The 19,697-nt window shown below is 50.0% G+C and overlaps 1 protein-coding gene across 1 annotated transcript in view; it reads right to left on the bottom strand.

The window, feature by feature from the left end:
* The window catches only part of LOC146813530 (uncharacterized), a 140,929-nt gene that overhangs the window by 102,746 nt on the left and 18,486 nt on the right, over positions 1 to 19,697 (bottom strand). The gene's annotated exons all lie outside the window — the stretch shown is intronic.

The raw sequence follows: 19,697 nt of genomic DNA, 5'->3' as shown, positions 1-19,697 counted from the left end.
AACATATCAGAAGAGAAACATGATAGACAGGCGTGTATAATCGCCATGTGTCAAAAGATCCGCAAGGAAGTAGAACGAATACATAAAGAAAGACGAGAAACAGACAGAGTAGAATCAGAAGAAGAGGAGGAGCAAGAATCAGAACAATTAGAAACGATAGCTTATGTAGGTAGAGGAAGACCCCATAATAATACTAGAGGCTTTAATGATCCGATACGTCCGATACGTCCAGAATGTAATAGACATTTTCCAAACCCTATGTTAAATACAAAATCCCCTGAACACCTATTCCAAGCCGCTGATAAATTACTCCGAGATCGCAGGGGGTACCACATGCTCGATTCCATGGACGAACAAGAATTAGCCAGGTCAGCAGTACAATGGGCTGACAGTCCCAGCGAATACAATGATGATGTACTTGCACACACGTTTCTGAATCTTGACCCATACGAACAGCGTTTAGCTAGTATATACATGATTCAACACCTCCTTATATTATATAAAAGCCAACACTCCGATCCAGGACCCTTACCTGACATATTGACAGAATTACTCACGAATAAATGGAGAGGGTCAGGTACTGATTTGATTAAAGAAATTCTAGAATTTCGAAACCAATATTTAACTTTTGTATGCCCAGAACACGTTCCAGTTCCCATCATGGGAAGAAAAATGTATCACATAGATAGACAGAACCCGTTACGCGAAGTACACCCAATCAGAGGTGACGGTAATAACTTTACACGCGTGTTTGTGTACACGCCTATAACTAAATTGGAATTATTAGAAATGAAGAAAGTAGTACCCAGCCATGACAAGGATCCAGCAGGTTTCCACCGTGAAATAAAAGACATGTTACTCATGGGAGAGTATACCTACCCCGACATTATGAAAATATTAAAAGTCCTATTACCCGCCGGTGTTTATGAGAAACTCAAAGAAAAGGAATGGGAGGTGGGAGACCAAAAGATAGATTGGATAGCATTAGAAAACGAAGAAAGGGCCCGAGCTGCAGGAGCAGGGCTTGGGTAAAAGACTACAGCACTACCAGGATTACTAGTGCAGGTACTGCCACGTTTATTAACTACGAAAAAGGAAGACTGGGGTGCAATATCAGCCTGTAAACAAAAGCCAGATGAAGACACTAGTGATTTCTATTCCCGATTTGAAAAATGTTTTGGTATAAATAGTGGCATAAAAGCCAGTAGTGAATCATATCCACATCTGTTTGTGACAAAATTAGTTGAAAATTCTCTGCTACAAGTCAAGAATAGAGTATTGAAATTCGAAAGTACCTGGCAAGGTAATACCCCATCACAGATGTTACAGATGTTACAATATCACCACAATAGAATTAGAGAAGAACAAGAACATGAACAAAGACGTATGAAAGATACAAAAATGAAAATGCTTGTTGCACAGTCAGTTCCAGCTGATGGTCATCAAAAGGGTGATTCCGCAGGTCCAACGAAAGGGACATGCAACTATTGTAAACAACAAGGTCATTATATACACGATTGTCCAGTCCTGAAACATAATATTGCCACAGGTAGAACCCAGGAGAGACCACGTCCACCTAGACAGGATCAGAATCAACAACAAATCCCTCAGCATGCACAACCTAGGTTAGCTCCGCAACAGCTAGCTCCGCAACAGGCAGCTCCACAACAGACCGTAGCACCACCACAAGCGCAGCCTATTGCTGCTACACAAGCAACAACACAACAGATGTATCAGTATGCACAAGCAGATTATCCCGATTATCAGCGATACACATGAAATAGCCTAGAGAGGGAAGTTGGCTTACCCCTTATTGAGGTTCCTGTAGACCAAGAGGGACCTTATGTACATAGTGAACTATTAGGGGAAGACAGAAAGTTTTTACTTGATACAGGGGCAAGCAGAACAACTATAAAACGCAGTGAAGTACCAGGGGCACCCCTCTCAGGCTCACAGAATATTTCCCTTGGATTCTCAGGAAAACCTATAATCAATGACGTAACACAACCTCTTCCACTTACGGTCGGTCCATTGACACGTACTACAGATTTATTGCTTACTAAATCATGTCCAGAAAACGAAAACTTGTTAGGTATAAAAACATTGAAAGCTCTAGGAGCCATAATATGTTGTTCTCCGGAAGGAGTACGACTATTTTTACGTGACTTTAAAGGTCACTACGTGTCCAGAGACATGGATCACCGGTTACAGAATTTACCTACACATTTATGGGCACAAGGCCCCACTGATGTTGGTTGCATGAACATTACACCATATCGAGTTACACTGAAAACAGGAGTAGTACTACCACGAATGCGACAATACAAGTTACCCCCAGATGCTGTTGTGGCTTTGCTGCAAATCATTGACGAGCTCATTGCACAAGGAGTGGTTGTCGAAACCGACTCCAATGTATGTAATTCCCCGATAATTCCGATTCTTAAAAGAACGGATCCAAAAGCACCACCAGTATATCGATTAGTTATTGATCTGCGCGAATTAAATAAATGCATTGTACCACAATACCCTGTGGTCCCAGATATCTCTTCATTACTCACCGCTATTGACTCAGAAGCAACGTTTTTCACTGTAATTGATCTCAAGAATGCTTTTTTTAGCGTCCCAATCGATCCGGAAAGTCAATATCTGTTCGGATTCAGTTTAAATGGACGAAGTTTTAAATTCACACGCGCACCTCAAGGATTTACAGAAAGCCCCAGCATCTATAGCCAAGCACTGAAACGAGAACTTGACAGTATTCACATGCCAGTTAACACTGCCTTGCTTCAATATGTCGATGATCTGCTGATCACCGCCCGAAGCGAACCTGAATGTGAAAAAGCGTCACTGACGGTTTTGAAATTTCTGGCCGACAAGGGGCACAAGGTGTCCCCTTCTAAACTGCAATTCTGTGTCCAGCGAGTTGTTTACCTTGGGCACTCGCTGTCCAAGGAGGGAAGGCAGCTTACACCCGACCGCATCCAGTTAATTGCTAACATGTCACCACCCAAGACACAAAAGGAGGTACGGGCTTTTATAGGCCTCACTTCATACTGTAGGCAGTGGATCCCTCAATATGCATTTCTAGCAAAACCACTCATCCAGTTGACAACACAGGAGGCAGCCACATCGACTGTCCTCCCTTGGACTCAAGAACATACACACGCCTTTGAAAGCTTAAAGAAAGCTTTATGCCAAGCACCTGTCTTAGCAACACCATGTTACAGTAAACAGTTTACACTCTTTGTTACAGAACGCGAAGGTACTGCCTTGTCAGTACTCACTCAGGAACAAGCAGGATCACACAAACCATGTGCTTATTTCTCTAGTACATTAGATCCAGTAGCTCAGGCTCTTCCTGCGTGCCTGAAATCGGTGGCAGCAACAGCTTTAGCAATCAGACAAAGCGATGCCATAGTGTTAGGACATCAATTGACAGTACAAGTACCACACGCAGTAGAGGTTCTCTTGAACCGCACACAAACACAACACTTGACTATAGCGAGACTCACGGGTTACGAATTAACATTGTTTCAGCCACACATAGAAATCAGACGTTGTAATACGTTAAATCCTGCCACACTGTTGCAAGTAGGCGGAACAGATCCATTGGCACATGATTGTGTCGAAGTCATTACTATCACGACGAAACCCAGACAAGACTTGACAGATATCCCTTTGTCAGATCCAGACTTGACATTGTATGTAGATGGGTCATGTATGAGAACAAGTACAGGAGAGTTAGTGGCCGCTTACGCAGTCACAACAGACACTGAAGTCATTGAAACAAATTGTATTAACACTTTGTCTGCTCAAGCAGCAGAGCTCATCGCTCTGACACAAGCTTGTACTCAAGCCAAAAATAAGAAAGTCAACATATACACAGATTCACGTTATGCATTCGGAGTCGTCCATGACTTCGGCGTACTGTGGCGAGAGAGAGGTTATTTAACTTCTCACGGTGCCCACATCCAACACGGACCCCTCATTCAAGCCCTATTAGACGCGATTCATCTACCTACTGCAATATCGATTATGAAATGCAAAGCCCACACAAAAGTTACTGATATCATTTCTCAGGGTAATGACCTAGCTGACAGAACAGCTAAACAGACCGCTCAGAATCAGACTCACACAACTGACACGACAAAGACAATAGTTCCGACACCAACACATTGCATGACAGTTAAGGATCCCACCCTTGATGTAATTGACATACAGACACATGCTACACCAGAAGAAATAAAGAAATGGACTGAATTAGGAGGGATCCAAACGGATCAAGGATGGATGACGAAGGAAAAATCTATATGGTTTCTTCCCGACTCCATGGCTCAAGTCATCATTAACACAATACATAGTCCAGCGCACCTAGGAGAAAAAGCTATGCTAGACAGCATTCAACACATCTGGTTTAACAAACATTTACGAGCCGCAGCTAAACAGAAAGTACGTACCTGTATGATATGTTGTCAGTTTAATCCAGGTAAAAGCATCCCCGTAGAGCAGGGTGGATTTCAACCTCCCGATCATGCCTTTGAAGTCCTCCAGATGGATTATATCCAGATGGAACGATGTCGAGGATTCAAATATGTTCTCGTAGTTGTCTGTGCTCTTTCCCGTTGGACAGAAGCCTACCCGGTTTCAGATTACACTGCCCCGACTACTGCCAAACAGTTAGTTCGAGAATTCTTCCCACGGTACGGTTTACCACGTGTTGTCTACTCAGATAACGGCCAGCCGTTCTCATCCGAACTAATGAAACACGTTTCCCTTTTGTTAGGCTACCAATGGAAATTCCACTGTGTCCGACATCCCGAGGCGGCAGGTCTCGTGGAACGCCATAATCAAACTCTGAAAATTAGATTGTCCAAAATATGTAGGGAAAAAGGTGTAGATTGGATAGTAGCCTTACCAGTTGCGCTCTTTTACATGAGAATGGTAGCACATTCTCGAACAGGGCTATCCCCATACGAGGTGATCTTCGGTAGACCACCAAATATGTGGGGGACGCCTATACCTCGCAAAATCACTGATGTTGACTGTAATATGCTGACAGATTACCTGGCTTCCTTGATGTCTGCACTACAATCTTGTCATTCACAGGTAGCCGCAGCTTTTCCCGATAATACTGAGGTGAAGCCCCATGACGTGGTTCCTGGTGACCTGGTTCTGGTCAGGAATTTTGACCGGAAGACCCAACTGGAGCCTAGATGGACATCGCCAAAATTGGTTCTACTAACTACAAGGACAGCCGTGAAGATTGAGGGACGTAAAGGGTGGTTGCACTCGAGTCATATCAAGAAATTTTATGGACTACCATCTAGTGTGAACGCTCAGCCCTGCATTCCCTCACAGACAGACTCAAAGCTCCCCTTGGCTGAATTAACAAACACTGAACTTTATAAACTGAAGTTAAGGTCTAGCAAGTCAGACAATTTGATTGTTTAAGTCCTCTCCAAGGTGACTCGGTTTAATTTGTCTCTGACATGTATCCTCTAGACCGGAATAGAGAAAGAAATCAACAGATGCAGCTTAAAAAGCATGCGTATTGTAAATCACTTCGTAGTCACTGCATAGTAACATTATTAATTTTGTTTTTTCTAAGTCTTCTGATCATCATTTCTAGCATACTATTGCACATGTATTACCCTATTTTTAAGCGTGTTTACAATGTAACTGCAGAACATTCTTTTAGCGAATTACCTCCGCATGAATTGTCCTATAGATTTGCGCTGCGCAACAACACATTCATTAGTATGTTACATCATTCCCATCAGACCAGCAATGCCACAAATTGTTGGATATGTGGCCGACTCCCTCCCTATCAGAACTATAAGGGAGTTTTGCCCCTCTTTCCCTATCCGTTCACACACAATGGCTCCTGTGGAGCATGGTTTAGTTTGATTAATTCCCTAGATTCAAATTCCGCAGTTTATCAAGACAACTGGGTATGGGGAAACCTGAACCTAGTTTTGCTTAAAGTCTGCTACCCTAACAAGGAGGGACTTCCCAAAAGAACAGGAACTGATCTAGAAAATGAAGTATATGGATTAGGTAATTTTACACTTAACCTCATGATCCTGAACGTTGAATCTGAAGCTACACCAATCTTGCCCGCCATGTCAGTATTCCCAGTAAAAGGGGAATTATGTGTAAGAAAGAATGGTTCCATACACATGGGCCATAGTAAATGCACCACTGTAATAAAATTCAGTGATCAAGGCAAGTCTACATTTAAAGCTTCCCGTCATTCTTACTTCATATGTGGCCAGACCGCATATATACGTCTACCTCTAGACTGGGATGGTACCTGTTACATAGCATTCCTTCTGCCACCTGTTTTCCTAGCTCCTCCTGATTATCATAGAAATACCCATTTAGTACACAATAGACAGCAGAGAGATCTCCCAATTGTCGATTACACTGAAACGGCATGGGAACAATACACAGATTTCAATAAAGGTTTCTTTCCCTATATAGGTACAGTCACTAATAGTAAGCTGATACGTAGATTAACCAGAACCCTTGAAGCAGTAGTGAACGAGACTACTTCCGCCTTAGGCAATTTAACAGAAGAGCAGTCTGCTATGCGGATTGTTGTGCTTCAAAATCGTCTTGTCCTTGACGTCATCCTGGCCGATAGGGGCGGAGCTTGTAGGGTCATCGGATCAAGTTGCTGCATTTTCATACCAGAAAATTCGCCGTCAGTATATAAAGCCATAACCCGCCTTCATAAGATTATAAGCCAGATACACCAGAGTCCAGGCACCTGGACTTGGTCCGGTTGGTTCTGGGGCGTGTTGTCGGCCTGGGGATGGAGAATCCTATCCTTCCTAGGTATTGGCTTTCTCATACTATTCAGTTGCTGCTTATGTCTACAATGTGGGCCAGCGATTTGTGGTCTGTGTGCCACATCGTGTATCCCACATCCAAGTTTTCGTTCAAGATCCCGGAAGAAGAAAGAAGAACAAATGATGCTATATGAACAGATCGATGGATTGATGAAGATCGATATCTCCTGAGGGTCCGTAGGGGACAAGGAGGGAATGAGGAAATATGAATTTTGTGATCAGTTATGTCCCCTATCGTAGACCCCAACGGCTCCATGTGCATGCTATAAGTACATGTATGTTCCCTCCAGTTCCAGTTTTGAAGACGCAAATACATGTGCGTCCACCGTCAACATGTCCTCTTTCAGATCCGCCATGAACGGGTCAGATATTCCATTCCTAAATATGAAAGGCCACCGACTTTATATGGTTCACTTTCCACATTTTACAGATTCAGGCGAGTAGGCCCAGAATTCTGTCATCAAGCCTTTTCCTGCCTTCTGCCTCTGAAAGCTCCAGTCTGAGCCTGCATCTGTATCCATGAACTTTGTCCTACTCCCTGCGCGGCTAACGGTGCCTGATCCAGCCTGTTGCCTGCCAACAACTGTATTTCACCTTCAAGATTATCTGCTCCGCTCCTCATCCGATGCATTCCTGTCTAGTAGTTTAGGTAAACATTCCTCCAGCTACCGTGCAAAGGGCCAGGCCTCGCTGTCCACATGCAAGTAATTCATAGCCCCGTTACCATGGAATATTCCTACCCCCTCGCATCTCATGTAGACACTTAGACGCTTGTACACGCACTAACAGTCAGTATAGAATAGATTCTATCCTAGAGACCTTTCCTTTTGGATAACACAGTTCTTTAAACATAGGATATTAGATATGATTTGGGATTAGGTTGACATGACCCCCAGACTTCTGTCTCCACATGTAGAGCTAAATGTCAAGTCCCCTTCACCCTCTAGTTGCACGTCAATCACACGTCATGCGGCTGCGCGCGCATCTCTGCCAAATATTTCTGCTGACATTACAGGATTCTCTTATGGATCCACCCACTTGTGACATCATGTATAATGACGTTTATTAAATTACGCCCATATGTCCGCCTCTATTAGTTACGTATGCACATTTTATCTGTATTATCAGCTGTTACGCCTCTTGCATCTGTTTCACTGTAATGCATTTCCTATAAAACTAATTATCTGTCAATAATGTATGCCCTTCCTTCCTGAACTTTCGTGGTGATGGAATAGAAGCCTGCAATTCGAATTGTATTCCTTTGTATAGGAATAAAGCCTTTTTAGAACCTCTAATACCACGGATTCTGCCTCTTATATTTACTGAGTTATTCTTACTAGACTTTACCGCATAAAAAATAGTACCGGTAATGAAATATTTACCACAGCCCAAGACAAGCATCAGCGTGCAGTTCCTGTCAGCACCTGCACTCTCACCGTCCCAAGACAATCGTCAGCGCGCGGCTCCTATCAGCACCTGCACTTTCACCCGCCCAGGACAAGCATCAGCACACGGCTCCTGTCAGCACCTGCACTTTCACCCGCCCAGGACAAGCATCAGCACACGGCTCCTGTCAGCACCTGTGCTCTGGCTGAAATCTCCAAGTTGCTCGTCGGATGTTCCCATCTTTCAAACCTTCGAGAAAAGGCCAACTGCGGTATTCTTCCAGCTACGGCGTTTGTTCTAAAGGCGGCTTCTGTTTGGTAGTTCCCGTTTCAAGGTTAGGGAACTATCCTTTGTTTACTGAACTACATTTGCTGAGAGATCTTTGCTACAAAGTCATAGCTCATCGAAACTGATAACAAATTTAGAGTTCATATCAAAGTAAAGACTCTTTTCTCTGGAAATAAGTGAGATTTAAAAAAAAAACAGTAATTAGAAATCAAGTTAAAGGCAACTCCTTTGGTATAAGTTGTTTCTTTAAGTGTTGCAAATGACTGTAATATGCCTTGAGAGGAAGATTCATGCTGTGATTTCACTCCAAGGTTGGAGTGTTGGAACTCCTCGTACCGTCAATCAACAAATAATCACAAATACTCGTATAATCTGGAGGAGGAGCCTAGCGCGCAACCAAGATGGCCGCGTAGGTGCGAGGCTCCCGAGGACCTCCGTGACCTCCTACATAAATCCTGAAAATATCCTGTCCTAGATGAGGGGACTGTGTTGGTGAGCCCGAGCTGAGGTGTCACCCGTTTTCCGCTTCCAAATTGGACCTCGGACACCGGCGGGAGCACCGATTGAGGTTTGCGGCCTTCTCCACGCCGGCCCCCCGGATTGGAGTTGCGGGGCGATCCGGAGACAAAGTGATCAACAGCGGCGGGCAGGGCTGGGCGACTCGCGTACCCCGCACTTTCACTTTCGCTTTTGCACCCTCCTTGCTGTGTAGGCGAGGTTGGGTTGCGGGGCGGTGTGCGGTGGTGTGGCCTCGTAGGGTGCCCTGCTGGCCCGCCGGCTGTGATCCGTCCTGCGGACCTGTGGTTGCCCCCGCCCGGAGCCCGTGAACTGGTTTGTCGGCTTTTTCCGAGGTGATTGGCACGATTTGGGGACTGAAACCATGTCCACAAAGCAAGATGGCGACCGGGCAAAGGTGAAATCGACCCGCCGTGGCGCAGCCCATCAGTCCAACAGCATGGACCGCTACACCCTCCAGAAGGGATCTCCCGAGGTGCCGCATAGGTCCCCTGAGGGCCCGACTGATGCTCCTGCGCTGCCCGCGGATCTGACCCTGCGAGATGTCATGGGCGCTATCGCCGAGATGAAGGCCTCGGTGGACCAGCGCTTTGACACACTGGCGCAAAAGATTGACTCGGTCCACGTGGATGTTGGCCTGGTGAGGGCTGATTTATCCAAGACCAATGACCGGGTCGATTCTTTGGCCCACACCACCTCGGGCCTTACAGCGGACGTGGCGGCCCTCCAAAAGGAGGTGCGCCGGCTTGGCCAGGCGAGCGCCCTGATGGATCGTCGACTGGAGGATTCCGAGGGTCGGGCCCGGAGGAACAATGTCCACATTGTCGGGGTGCCGGAGGGACGTGAGGAGGCGGCGGCGGACCTGTTTGTGGAGGACCTGATTCTCACCCATCTCCAGCCCCGGGGGCTGAGTAAATTCTTTGCGGTGGAACGTGCCCACAGGGTTCCCGGAGGAAGACCTAAGGCCGGAGCCCCTCCGAGGCCTCTCATTGCCCGGATTTTCAACTTTCGGGACAGAGACGCTATCCTTCAGAATTCTAGGCAACAAGGACCGGTCAGACTTGACAATATGGACGTAAACTTCTATCCTGATTTCACCCCAGCGGTCCAGAAGCAGAGACTGAGCTTTCTCGGAGTCAAACGTCGTCTACGGGACTTGAACCTCAAGTATGCGATGCTTTTTCCAGCTAAGTTGCGGGTGGAGGTGGATGGCCGCACGCACTTTTTTGATCGTCCCGAGGCGGCCGGGGACTGGTTGGACTCCTTGCCCGGGGATCGGGGCCGGGGGGGTGGGGGGGGCGCGGTTGGAGGGGAGGGCTCGCCGGATCAGGACTGAGGGACTAATAGTAGGCCTCGCTCTGGACAACATTGTCGTCATTTTTGACTGTTCGTTAAGTCTCCCTCCTGTGGAGGTGGTACGGGGTCTCTTGGGGGCTCTCCCTCCTCCTCTGGGGGACTAGTTAGTTTAATCATTCATGGGGCGCCAGCACACTGCACTTTGGGGGGGCTGTTTGGGCTCATGCAGGGGTGCAGGGAGGGGGGAGTTCTGTTGGGATGGGTGGGTTGGGGTGGGGTGTTGTTCGTTTTTACCGCAAGGCGAACCCTTTATTGTATTGGTGTTTTTAAGGTGCTCTCGGGGGGACGAATGATGGCTTCTGTATGTGATGGGGGGTAGGGACCTGATTTTATTGTCCTGGAACGTTAACGGACTGGGGGATAGGATTAAGCGAGGTGTGGTCCTGCAGTATTTGAAACGACTTTCGCCAGATGTGGTCTTTCTGCAGGAGACACACCTTATTGGTAATTCCTTTTGTGCCATGAATCGGCGTGGCTATCGCTTGGTGGCCCACTCGGGCTTCACGTCGGGCTCACGGGGGGTGGGCATCATGGTGAAGAACTCGCTCCCGTTGGAAATAGACGAGGTGCGCCATGATGAGAGGGGACGCTACACTGTCTTAGTGGGGAGAGTGGAGGGTAAAGTAGTTGTCTTTGTATCAGTGTACGTCCCACCGGGGTTACAGTCTACGACTTTTGCAGACCTAGGGCGCCTCCTCCTTGACCTTCCGGGGGGGCTTCTGGTGGTTGGGGGGGACTTCAATGCGGTGGTTTCTGGGACCGTGGATCGCCACCCCCCTAGGGACCTCCCCCGGGCGCAGGCGTGGCTGTCCGGCTTCTTAGATACACTGGGATTGGTGGACTGCTGGCGCTTAAAACATCCCACGCAGCTGCAGTACACTTTCCACTCGGGTGCCCATGGTAGCCTCTCACGGCTTGATTATGTCCTTGTCCCTGCGGCCTATGTTGGGAGGGTAGGAGAGGTGCGCCATTTGGCGCGGGGTATTTCAGATCACTCCCCGCTCCTGTTGCACGTTGATGTCTTCCCGAGGGGGGAGGGCAGGGTAGCTCCAATCAATGCCTGGTACCTGCGCGACCCCACTATTCGCGCTGATTTGATTAAATCCTTGCAGCGGTATTTCGATGAGAATGTGGGGTCCGTCCCTTCGGCTATCTCCCTGTGGGAAGCCTTCAAAACAGTTCTTAGAGGGGAGGCCCTCTCCTTTATTTCCCATGCCCGGAGGCGCGAGCAGGAGGAGGTGACCCGGGTGGAGGCCGAAATCGCTGAATTGGAGGGTGATCTAGAGGGTGGGGTGACGGATGCTGCACTACATGTCCTACAACTTAAGCAGGCGGCCTACAGGGCCCTCGTCACGGAGGCGGCCAGGGGCCTCTATAGAGAGCAACAGGGGCGACTGTATGATGTGGGTGATAAGGCTGGTAAACTGCTTGCATGGTTGGATAAAAAGGAGAGAGCGAGTCGTGTGGTCCCGCTGATTGAGAGGATGGATGGTGTGCGTGTCACCGAGCCAGAAGACATTGTCTCTTGTTTCGCGGATTATTTCCGCGAGGTGTATTCCCCGGTTTCTCCCTGCTCGGAGGAGGATTCCCATGCCCTGCTTAGGGATATCGCGCTGCCTTCCCTTTCGGTGGAAGACAGGGTGTCGTTAGATGCCGCTCCTACCTCCGACGAAATTGCCCTCGCCATACGCTCGGTCGCATCCGGCAAGGCCATGGGCCCGAACGGCATCCCTATCGAGTTGTATAAGCTGCGACCGGATGTACTGGCACCCCACCTCCGTGCGATGTTCCTGGCGGCCCACTCGCTGGGGTCCCTCCCGCCGGACCAACGTCTGGCTACAATCGTGGTGATCCACAAGGAAGGGAGACCTCGAGACCGGGTTACATCCTACCGGCCTATCTCGCTCTTGAATGCGGAGCCCAAAATCCTCGCCAAGGTGCTAGCCAACCGGCTGGTCGGCGTGGTGGGCGATTTGGTCCACCAAGACCAGTCCGGCTTTATTCCCCATCGTAATACGGCCCTTAATCTGCGGCGCTTGCACGGGGTGCTCGCGCGTGTCCCGTTTGTGCGGGAGCCGGCCATATTGGCGTCCTTAGACGCCACCATGGCGTTTGACACGCTCGAGTGGCCATACATCTGGGCTATGCTGGCGAAGTTTGGATTTGGCCCGGGGTTCATCAGCTGGGTCAAATTGTTGTATTCGGGCCCATTGGCGCAGGTGGTGGTGAATGGAAGAGTATCGGTCCCATTCGAGCTGGGACGGGGCACGCGACAGGGCTGTCCCTTGTCGCCGCTCCTGATCGCGCTGGCCTTGGAACCCCTGGCGGAGTGGCTGCGGTGGCACCCTTCCATCCGTGGTCTCCGTTGGACCCCCGAGTATGAGGACCGCGTGTCCCTATACGCTGACGATATCCTTTTGTACCTAGCCTCCCCGCGTAAATCACTGATTGTCCTGGTTGATGTTTTGCGCTCATTCGGCCGCAACTCAGGCCTTGTCATCAACTGGGCTAAATCATGTGTGTATGTGCTTTCCGGGGAGGCTCCCGTCCTCCCGCGGGGCTGTCCGATCCAGATTGCCTCACAGGGGTTTCGGTACCTGGGGGTTTACATTACTCTGGACCCGGAGGCCCGCTACGAGCGGAATTTGCTTCCCCCCCTCCAGCGCTTGAAGGAGGACGTCGCGCGCTGGCGGCGCCTGCCGCTTTCGCCGCTCGGCCGGGCGGCATTGTTTAAGATGATGTCGTTGCCACGCTTCCTGTACGCTCTCCAGAATACTATGGATTTAGTCCCGGCGCGCTACTTCCGTGAGGTGGAGAGTCTACAGCGCCGCCTGTTCTGGGACGGGAGGCCGCGTATTGCCCTGGCGAAGTTGACGCTCCCATGGTACGACGGGGGGATTGCCCTCCCGGATATTAAACGGTATTACTGGGCCTCCCAGCTAGCTGCAATTAATCATGGCCTTTACGGGCCCGCCTTAAACCCGGCATTTGAAATGGACAAGATGCTCCTGCCTGGTGGCGACTATAATCGAGCGCTCTACTCTGGCGCGCCCGGACCCCGCCTGACGGGACCTACGCGTGTCATGGTACGAGTATGGCACGCGGCTAACGCAGCTATGGGGTGGAAGGACCGTTTGACCCGGGCATCACCGTTGTACGCGTCTGAGAGATTGGGCTCCCTGTGGACCTCGAAGGGCTTCGAGAAGTGGGACACGATCGGCATCAGTAAAGTGGGGGACCTCTGGACGAGGGGGGGATTTAAAACATTTGAGACGCTGCAGACGGAGTTTCAGCTGCAGGGCAGTGAATACTTTCGGTACTTGCAGGTCCGTCACGCGCTGGGCTCAGTCTTCCCAGACGTCGCCTCCATCCCGGAGTCTTCCCCCCTGGAGGATAGAGTGCTGGATGGCCACGTGCCGGACAGCACGATCTCCCTTATTTACAAAAAATTGATTAATGACCGCTCGGGCTTGCTGACTGGCCTCCGCGAGGCTTGGGTTGCCGACGGGCTGGAGTTGGACGACGAAGACTGGATTTCCGCGGTGGCCTCTCCGAAGGAGGTGGCCATACCGGCTCGCCTTCGCTTCGTCCAGCTTAAGATACTCCATCGGGTTTACATGACGGGGCCAAGGCTTCTGCGTATGGGCTATGCTGAGGATGGGTTGTGTAAGCGTGGGTGTGGTGCTTTGGCGACTTTTTGGCATATTTTGTGAGAATGCCCGAAGGTGGAGCGATTCTGGCGTGGTGTGCATGAGGTCCTGCGAGTGGTTACGCATGTCGCGCTGCTACCTGAAGCGAGGAGATGCCTGCTGAATGTGTGGGAACCAACTGACTACTCGGTTCCGCAGACGCGATGGGTGACTCTGGGATATATGATAGCTAAGCGTGACATTGCTCAACTGTGGGGATCCCAGAGGCCCCCGGCGGTGTCGGCCTGGAAAGAACACATGGATTGGTGCATGTTCCGAGAAAAGGTGGTGTATGTGGCGAGGGGTAAGCCTGGGGCATGGGTGAAAGTATGGGGCCCCTGGAACGCCTACCGCGGGGGTATCTGCGCGCCACCACTGCTGCCTGCGGCCTCACCAGCCCCGTCCCCTTAGTTGACTCCTTTCCCTAGCCCCAAGCACGGAGTTCCCCCAGTCCTCGATCTGTTCCCCTTCCCCTCTTTAGACTCCTGTGGATGGCTGGGGTCCCCCATTCGGGGAGCACGTGCTGTTACTTTCGATTGCGGGTTGCCTTGCGGGTGTGGTTTTTGTGTTGTTTGTATAAAATGAAACCGTATTGTGGGGTCAGAGTGATGTGGCCCACGACGCTGATACATCCTGATTTTGCTTCTCTGCAACGCCAAGTGTTTTTGTACGTATGTCATATGCTCCTGTCATTCTAGCGGCCGGCCGGAAGGTTGTAGGCCCATACTTGTATATTCTTGAGATTGCAATAAACGGTTTCAAAATAAAAAAAAAAAAAATAATCACAAATACTACCACTATGTTGTAACAGAGATCTATTTCTGTAAGTACTGTCATTTGCTAAAGTGTTTTACATATAAACACAGTATTGTTTGATATTAATATAATATCTTGTGTTCCTCCTTCTTAGCTACTTCCTGCAGCACTGTAAAAGAAGCTTTCTGAAAGTGGGAGGCATTTGATCATTACCAAGGGGGCTAGTGGACTAGACACAACACCACAGGCGCAAGTCACTATATATTTTATTATTTTGTTCCACCCCCTTCCCTCCTGGGGCAGAACATGACTCAAGGTTACCAACCCTTGATCAGACGCCATGTGGGAGTGAGTTGAGGCCCCGCATCGTCTCCGGAGACTGTTCTTCAGGCGAGTGGCGCAACATCAACCTTTCTAGGTCTCTTCTTTAGTTTACATATGCACAAAGTTTCTAATTTACTATTTCATTTCCTCCTTTGTACACAAAGGCCCAAGAGGCTGAATGTCTAATAAGCTTGAGAACCACATCGGCACAGCTCTCTGGTCTAGCTTTAGGGCTCAACTGACTGTCTAGGTCCACATTATAAAATGAACCAACCCATATCATGATTGGGACAGTGTACAGCAGTCCGGAACTGCAGCATAGTCCAGTCCAGTACTGCAGCATAGTCCAGTCCAGTACTGCAGCGTAGTCCAATCCAGGATAGCAGCATAGTCCAGTCCAGTACCGCAGCATAGTCCAGTCCAGTACTGCAGCATAGTCCAGTTCAGAACTGCAGCATAGTTCAGTACCGCAGCACAGTCTAGTCCAGTACCACAGCACAGTCCAGTCCAGTACTGCAGCATAGTGCAGTCCATTACTGCAGCATAGTCCAGTCCAGTACCGGAGCATAGTCCAGTTCAGTACTGCATTATAGTCCAGTTCAGTACTGCAGCATAGTCCAATCCAGTACCGCAGCATAGTCCAGTCCAGTACTGCAGCATAGTCCAGTTCAGAACTGCAGCATAGTTCAGTACCGCAGCACAGTCTAGTCCAGTACCACAGCACAGTCCAGTCCAGTACTGCAGCATAGTGCAGTCCATTACTGCAGCATAGTCCAGTCCAGTACCGGAGCATAGTCCAGTTCAGTACTGCATTATAGACCAGTCCAGTACCGCAGCACAGTCCAGTCCAGTACCGCAGCACAGTCCAGTCCAGTACTACAGCATAGTGCAGTCCATTACTGCAGCATAGTCCAGTCCAGTACCGGAGCATAGTCCAGTTCAGTACTGCATTATAGTCCAGTTCAGTACTGCAGCATAGTCCGGTCCAGTACTGCAGCATAGTCCGGTCCAGTACTGCAGCATAGTGCAGTCCAGTACTGCAGCATAGTGCAGTCCAGTACTGCAGCATAGTCCAGTCCAGTACCGGAGCATAGTCCAGTCCAGTACCGCAGCATAGTCCAGTTCAGTACCGCAGCATAGTGCAGTCCAGTACTGCAGCATAGTGCAGTCCATTACTGCAGCATAGTCCAGTCCAGTACTGCAGCATAGTCCAGTCCAGTACCGGAGCATAGTCCAATCCAGTACCGCAGCATAGTCCAGTTCAGTACTGCAGCATAGTCCAGTCCAGGACTGCAGCATAGTCCAGTCCAGGACTGCAGCATAGTCCAGTCCAGGACTGCAGCATAGTCCGGTCCAGTACTGGAGCATAGTCCAGTCCAGTTCTGCAGCATAGTCCGGTCCAGTACTGGAGCATAGTCCAGTCCAGTACTGGAGCATAGTCCAGTCCAGTACTGCAGCATAGTCCAGTCCAGTACTGCAGCATAGTCCAGTCCAGTACTGCAGCATAGTCCAGTCCAGTACTGCAGCATAGTCCAGTCCAGTACCGCAGCATAGTCCAGTTCAGTACTGCAGCATAGTCCAGTCCAGTACTGCAGCATAGTCTAGTTCAGGACTGCAGCATAGTCCAGTCCAGCACTGGAACATAGTCCAGTCCAGTACTGCAGCATAGTCCAGTCCAGTACCGCAGCATAGTCCAGTCCAGTACTGCAGCATAGTCCAGCCCAGTACTGCAGCATAGTCCGGTCCAGTACTGGAGCATAGTCCGGTCCAGTACTGCAGCATAGTCCGGTCCAGTACTGGAGCATAGTCCAGTCCAGTACTGGAGCATAGTCCGGTCCAGTACTGGAGCATAGTCCGGTCCAGTACTGCAGCATAGTCCGGTCCAGTACTGCAGCATAGTCCAGTCCAGTACTGCAGCATAGTCCAGTCCAGTACCGCAGCATAGTCCAGTTCAGTACTGCACCACAGTCCAGTCCAGGACTGCAGCATAGTCCAGTCCAGTACTGCAGCATAGTCCAGTCCAGTACCGCAGCATAGTCCAGTCCAGTACTGCAGCATAGTCCAGCCCAGTACTGCAGCATAGTCCAGTACTGCAGCATAGTCCAGTACTGCAGCTTAGTCCAGTCCAGGACTGCAGCATAGTCCAGCCCAGTACTGGAGCATAGTCCGGTTCAGTACTGGAGCATAGTCCGGTCCAGTACTAGAGCATAGTCCAGTTCAGTACCGCAGCATAGTCCAGTTCAGTACTGCAGCATAGTCCAGCCCAGTACTGCAGCATAGTCCAGTACTGCAGCATAGTCCAGTACTGCAGCTTAGTCCAGTCCAGGACTGCAGCATAGTCCAGCCCAGTACTGGAGCATAGTCCGGTTCAGTACTGGAGCATAGTCCGGTCCAGTACTAGAGCATAGTCCAGTTCAGTACCGCAGCATAGTCCAGTTCAGTACCGCAGCATAGTCCAGTCCAGTACTGCAGCATAGTCCAGTCCAGTACCGGAGCATAGTCTAGTTCAGGACTGCAGCATAGTCCAGTCCAGCACTGGAACATAGTCCAGTCCAGTACTGCAGCATAGTCCAGTCCAGTACCGCAGCATAGTCCAGTCCAGTACTGCAGCATAGTCCAGCCCAGTACTGCAGCATAGTCCGGTCCAGTACTGGAGCATAGTCCGGTCCAGTACTGCAGCATAGTCCGGTCCAGTACTGGAGCATAGTCCAGTCCAGTACTGGAGCATAGTCCGGTCCAGTACTGGAGCATAGTCCGGTCCAGTACTGCAGCATAGTCCGGTCCAGTACTGCAGCATAGTCCAGTCCAGTACTGCAGCATAGTCCAGTCCAGTACCGCAGCATAGTCCAGTTCAGTACTGCACCACAGTCCAGTCCAGGACTGCAGCATAGTCCAGTCCAGTACTGCAGCATAGTCCAGTCCAGTACCGCAGCATAGTCCAGTCCAGTACTGCAGCATAGTCCAGCCCAGTACTGCAGCATAGTCCAGTACTGCAGCATAGTCCAGTACTGCAGCTTAGTCCAGTCCAGGACTGCAGCATAGTCCAGCCCAGTACTGGAGCATAGTCCGGTTCAGTACTGGAGCATAGTCCGGTCCAGTACTAGAGCATAGTCCAGTTCAGTACCGCAGCATAGTCCAGTTCAGTACTGCAGCATAGTCCAGCCCAGTACTGCAGCATAGTCCAGTACTGCAGCATAGTCCAGTACTGCAGCTTAGTCCAGTCCAGGACTGCAGCATAGTCCAGCCCAGTACTGGAGCATAGTCCGGTTCAGTACTGGAGCATAGTCCGGTCCAGTACTAGAGCATAGTCCAGTTCAGTACCGCAGCATAGTCCAGTTCAGTACTGCAGCATAGTCCAGCCCAGTACTGCAGCATAGTCCAGTACTGCAGCATAGTCCAGTACTGCAGCTTAGTCCAGTCCAGGACTGCAGCATAGTCCAGCCCAGTACTGGAGCATAGTCCGGTTCAGTACTGGAGCATAGTCCGGTCCAGTACTAGAGCATAGTCCAGTTCAGTACCGCAGCATAGTCCAGTTCAGTACCGCAGCATAGTCCAGTCCAGTACTGCAGCATAGTCCAGTCCAGTACCGGAGCATAGTCTAGTTCAGGACTGCAGCATAGTCCAGTCCAGCACTGGAACATAGTCCAGTCCAGTACTGCAGCATAGTCCAGTCCAGTACCGCAGCATAGTCCAGTCCAGTACTGCAGCATAGTCCAGCCCAGTACTGCAGCATAGTCCGGTCCAGTACTGGAGCATAGTCCGGTCCAGTACTGCAGCATAGTCCGGTCCAGTACTGGAGCATAGTCCAGTCCAGTACTGGAGCATAGTCCGGTCCAGTACTGGAGCATAGTCCGGTCCAGTACTGCAGCATAGTCCGGTCCAGTACTGCAGCATAGTCCAGTCCAGTACTGCAGCATAGTCCAGTCCAGTACCGCAGCATAGTCCAGTTCAGTACTGCACCACAGTCCAGTCCAGGACTGCAGCATAGTCCAGTCCAGTACTGCAGCATAGTCCAGTCCAGTACTGGAGCATAGTCCAGTCCAGTTCTGCAGCATAGTCCAGCCCAGTACTGGAGCATAGTCCGGTTCAGTACTGGAGCATAGTCCGGTCCAGTACTAGAGCATAGTCCAGTTCAGTACCGCAGCATAGTCCAGTTCAGTACCGCAGCATAGTCCAGTCCAGTACTGCAGCATAGTCCAGTCCAGTACCGGAGCATAGTCTAGTTCAGGACTGCAGCATAGTCCAGTCCAGCACTGGAACATAGTCCAGTCCAGTACTGCAGCATAGTCCAGTCCAGTACCGCAGCATAGTCCAGTCCAGTACTGCAGCATAGTCCAGCCCAGTACTGCAGCATAGTCCGGTCCAGTACTGGAGCATAGTCCGGTCCAGTACTGCAGCATAGTCCGGTCCAGTACTGGAGCATAGTCCAGTCCAGTACTGGAGCATAGTCCGGTCCAGTACTGGAGCATAGTCCGGTCCAGTACTGCAGCATAGTCCGGTCCAGTACTGCAGCATAGTCCAGTCCAGT

Source organism: Triturus cristatus, chromosome 7 (assembly GCF_964204655.1).
Source record: "Triturus cristatus chromosome 7, aTriCri1.1, whole genome shotgun sequence".
In the NCBI taxonomy this organism is placed as follows: Eukaryota; Metazoa; Chordata; class Amphibia; order Caudata; family Salamandridae; genus Triturus; species Triturus cristatus.
This window is presented reverse-complemented; position numbering and strand designations above follow the sequence as displayed.